This window comes from Porites lutea, chromosome 3 (genome assembly GCF_958299795.1).
Source record: "Porites lutea chromosome 3, jaPorLute2.1, whole genome shotgun sequence".
NCBI lineage: Eukaryota > Metazoa > Cnidaria > Anthozoa > Scleractinia > Poritidae > Porites > Porites lutea.
The window spans coordinates 14,271,349-14,276,728 of NC_133203.1; positions in this window are offsets into that span (position 1 = coordinate 14,271,349).

Sequence of the window (5,380 nt, forward strand, 5' to 3'; positions counted from 1 at the left end):
TACAGGTAAAATCATGTTCAAATAGTAAGTTTATTGAATACTCTTAAGGTATCAGCCACCCTTAAAATTGCCATTTTTCCATATTTGAGGTTTCAACGTTTTCAAATAGGTATGCTTGAGAGCTTTCTTTAAAAAAAAAATCAGAAGAAAATATTATTTCGCTCGAAAGATATCGGGGGTAAAAGATTTTTTCTCGTTAATTATCTTTATTGATCGTTGACAAGATCTGTCATACCCGTGTCATATATCAATTAACTTGCCTGTGAACTAGTAACGTGATACTGAGTTCGTGCTTCGACACAACACGTGCAAATTGTCTTCGGGTTGTTAGTATTATTCTCCGTGGATATTTAGCGTTTGCTTCGGTAAAAATGCCGCCAAAAAAAAAAAGAAAAGGTCGTGTCCGTTTTCGTCATCGAAACCGGGAGCGAAAAAGAAATCGAAGAGCGAGTTTGACAAAGAATGGGCTGCAAAATTGACAGAGAGCGATAAGGGCTCATTTTATCAGCAAGTGAAGTGGCTCGAGGAGTTGGATATTCAGAAAAGCGAAAATGCTGCAGTTACTGAGAGTGCAAGCTGCTCCAAAATCCAGCTTGAAGAACCAGATGAAGAAAGCCAATTAAGCTCATCGACCCCATCTGCTGATGGAACGTGGAAAACAATAAGCGGTCGAGCTATCGTATCGAGCGAAAAGCTGCTTGAAAAACTGGACGAGTCTGTATCTTGTCGATTTTGCCAGGGAAGAGTCCAAGTCATCGAAAATGTAGCGACTAAACATGGACTTGGTTCTACCTGGAGAATCCAGTGCGAGAATGAAAGCTGTCTGTCGCACAAGACAAATTCTGTTTTTAATTCTTCCGAGAAGAGCAGAGCGTTTGAAATAAACCGGGCCTCAGTTCTTGGCCTTCGAGCAATCGGTGGTGGACATTCGGCGGCTTCAAAGTTTTTTAGTTTCCTTGGCCTGGCGCCGATCAATAAAAACGCCTGGGCGGATCATACAAAAAATTAAACCGTGCTTCTCGTGGTGTAAAAGAGTGGAAGTTTTCCAACGGAGAATTAAACTGTTCACTTGCTTGCCGCGAAAGTTTGTTCCTGTTACATGCTACCTGTCAAAGTCCTATTGTTAGAGAAAATTGATCCCTCTCTGATATCAATCAGAATAAACATTTAGGTGTTATAATCTCATTCCAGGTAGGATGCCGCCAAAAATGTATTTTCTATTTTATCTCCGAACGCAAATTTTGCCGATCGACTCGTACGTTTTGAACTCCAAGTCGGCAGCCTTTTAATCAATTTGGCTAAAATTTGGCCAGAGTGATGCCATATATCTCTTCTACAAAACCGTGTCTGCGAATTTTAATACTCCTTTTCATTTTAAAGCTAGAGCTTTTTTTCCACAGGGAGTGTTGACTAATTGCCTTCCCCAACTTCATTTGCTAATAAAAGAAAAACAAACGCACTTGTCAAAAATCTGAGACACGGTTTTTTAGTGGAACGTGTTGAGAAGCGAATGCGGTGTTAATTGTTTTCTTCCGTTTATTTCCGGCGGGAGTGGAACATGATTTATAGAGACGTGTTCTTTTACACAAAGCGTTCCAATTTCGAAACACATTTAAGTAAATCGTTTTTGTTAGTTCAAATCCATAATCTGGAATTATTAAGCTTTTAAAAAATATATGGTTTATAGGGGTTTTTATAAAAACAACTAACGCTACAGCGATCCGCGCGCGGACGGTCCTGAAGGGTGGCTGATACCTTAATTGGTTTACTTTAATTACTGACTCTGACATTTTAGAGAGTCCAGCAACAGTTAACAAGCCCTATAGTAGATGTTAAGATGTACAAAACAACATGAACTTGGCTTCATTTTACATGCTCTGTTATATTTTACCAATGGCCACATACGTATTAGACGGCAAAACAGCTCGTATTTTTGCCGCGGTTAAGAGCGCGCGCGTGCACGAGCGGTTAAACGAAAAGTCTGGAGCGTGAGGGTGAAAACGGGGAGTGATACTGGGCCTAAGGGCGTGTGCGGTTCGCGCGCTTTTCACGAAAATCTCACGCCGCTCCTTCGCGTCTTTGCAAAACCGATTATGACAAAACAAACCCTACTGTTTTCCAGTATACATAGGTAGCAGTGCTTCAGAAATTAAAAAGACGTAATTTACAGAGAAACTGAGAATAACAACAAGAGCTTTGATAACAAATAATTCTGAATATAAATGTACAAGATTAATAGACCATTTCCAAGTTGCTCCAAGCCTCTGTTTCAGAGCGAAATGATTTGGATGAAAATGAGTTGTTATTCTCATGCAAGCTAAACTTATCATCGCAAAAATAAGTTTAATCTAAGCCCCCTAGCTTGAAAAGTAAGAGTTTTTGGAACTCGGAAATCCGTTTATGCTTATTAAAAATGTCAAGAAAAGATTCTAGCTGAATAATGGGTTTATCTCATTGTCTCTGCTGTTATTTGAAGTTCCATATAAAGCTATACCTGATTGGAAAGGCAAAAATTAAACTTTCAGAAAAAAATATTTCGGTTTCAGGAAACCAATAATATTCCGCAAAAAAAAAATAAATAAACAAGGCATATTTCTGCCTAATTACTTTAAAATTTTTTTCACAGTGTAATTTTTCCAGGAAAGTTGTCTATTTTGTGTAATACATTACAAATATATATTTTTTTCTTCAATATCTAAGCAAAACAGCCCGAATATTGGTCGAAAATATAGAGCTACTAGCAATTTTCTCCAAATTTAGTTTGTGACGCTGTCAGATTATGCAAAAGAGGTAAGATGATAGTCAAGTAGAGACTTGAGCGTCTCCTCAAGACTCCATATTTACTTTCGAAAAACGCTTTATTTTTTAGTTTCTAGACGAAATATCGAGTTAAAAACAAGCAAACATGAATAATAAGCAAGGCTTTGAAGGCAAAAAGCTCAGCGGGACGGAATTCACTGCGTTTGAAGAGAATTTTGTGCCAGACGTGGCCGGCTCGTGGAATTGAAGGCAAAGATTCTTAGTGCTTTCTACCTCGATTTTCGCGTTTGTTTTGCTTGTTATCCTAAAGAATCCTTCAAAATAGTTTGTTTGACTTGCATTTGGTTGAAATTCGTCGATACAAGCTTTCATTATTCGCAAAAGCCGCCACAAATACTTCCCTCGTCATACAGATATTTTTTCTGAAAATCGTTGCGTGAAGCTCAAAACACGATGGGGGCTGGACCTAGGCACATAATTGGCCAAAATCTGTTACATGTAACAGTCCTTTGGGCCAAACTTGGAGGGAATCGGAAGTAACGTAATTTTTTGCGAATTTTTTTCTTATCGAACATTTCTCTTCGAAGAAGGGTCCGAAGACAATGTTAATGTTTAAAACACTTGCTGTAAGTGATTTAAACAGCTTCGAAAACGTAACGTCCCCGGACTATTTCATCTCAATAGGATTGCTAAATAATACATTAAATTATGGCAAACAAAAACAGTCAAAAGTAAGCCGACACGAAAAGTTGTCCGGTAAAGTATGAACACCTATGCCATATCTGACTCTCCACTTTAGAGATCGGGGTGACGCAGTTTCGCTCCGTCATGGAAATCGTGTCGAAATCACCGTTCATGTGTGTGAACAGAATCCCTATCTGGTATGATTTTCGTGGCGGCACAAAAGCTATCCAGTATATTTTGACCATAGCTAAAAACTTCACTTGCACATACCGCAGCAACTACGTAGCTCAAAGAGGCAAAACTTGAGGTCACCTACAACAACCACAAAAAAGAGAAAATGGCTTAAGTAATTAAAGTTAATAATCAAATTTAACAAAACTTATTTTGTCTCTTCTTCCTTATTTGAAGGGTCATTTCTCCCACCTCCCTCTTGTTTTTGACCTGTTATCATTATGAACTTACAATTAAGTTTTACCAAGAGAGAATAAAAAGACAAAGAGCGCCCAGTCACGCCCTTGATTGGTACCAAGTCCTATTATGGCTCTTGTTGGCACATGTGAATTGCACCAAAGTTATATTTAGTCCAATTACACGCTTAAAATTAATCAGAATTTGGTGTCCGGAGAGCTCCGCAAACTTTTATTCAGTGCCTGTGTTTCAAGAGGAAATTCAACAGTCGCCATAACAATCCTCTGCATTTGCAATTGTTTGCTTTGAGGCAGTCGCGCGGGGGACCATTTTGATGGTGTTTCACTGAATCGATGAAAATGTGTGGACGTCCCAGGAATCCCCTTTTGGTGTTACACAAGGTACAATAACGGGCTTGAAGAGGAATAGCAGCATTTTGTCTTTGTCGGCGTTTAAATAATATCAGTAGAGCTCTTATGAACTCTGGCATTCTGATTGTGTAAATAATGGGATTAACAAGCGAGTTTGTGTGGTATAGAAGAGAAAAAGATAATTTCAAGCGTAAATATGCCCGGAAAAAAAACCTATTTATAACATAAAAAGGATTAAAAGTATATATACAACATAGGGTAACCACAGCAGCAAAGATACAATGGTCATTATGAATAATGTGACAGTCAGTTTTTTTTAGTCTATTGGCAGCACCATGTGACGGTGGACAGGTTCCACACCAAAATTTTAAAGCAATGGAGGTGTACGAAACACAGATAACAATAAGGCAAAGGCAACAATATGACCGCCATAAGTAGAAAGGAAATACCAATTGCCACTGTTGATGCAAGTTCCCATAGAGACGTATTAACGGAAAGGGAATTAATATCATCGTGGTTAAAATTCAGACGCCCGCAATTGTTACCCCATAGGTCCATTTTTTGATGTTGCGATGCCTGAATGGACGAAACGTCGCATGTATCCGCTCTAAAGAAATTACTGCAATGCCAGCTACAGAGGTGAGAGGGAGAAAAATGCCGGTCATGTTAAGCACAAAAAAATAGGTAGCCCTTCCCGCTCAACCATAAAGACGAAATATGGATTTCCACCTTCGCAACCGAAGAGGAGGAAAAGTAATACTATAACGACAGTGAAAATTCCTCCGACAAACATATCAGCCACGGTCAAGTTTATGACCAAGTACATGGCACGAGTGCGAAGATTGCTGTTATTTACAAAAAGAATAATTGATAGGAGGTTTACTGCAACCACAGCAACAGTTACAGTAAGGAATACAGCATACCAGGTGCTGCACTCGGCTGAAGAAATCATCCAGGAAATCAATGTTTTCTTTTTAATCATTCTCTTTTCTCCTCCCTTCAGAAAGAAATCCAGTAAAGTTTGGTTAGTTGAAAAAGGAAAGTTAGGAGGTGAACCTTGGAGGTGAACTAAGAGGGTTGACGTCGGCTCCTTAAATATCAAGAATGGAGATTGTATATTGACAAAAATTCTTCGATAGAGTGCTCACCTTAACTTT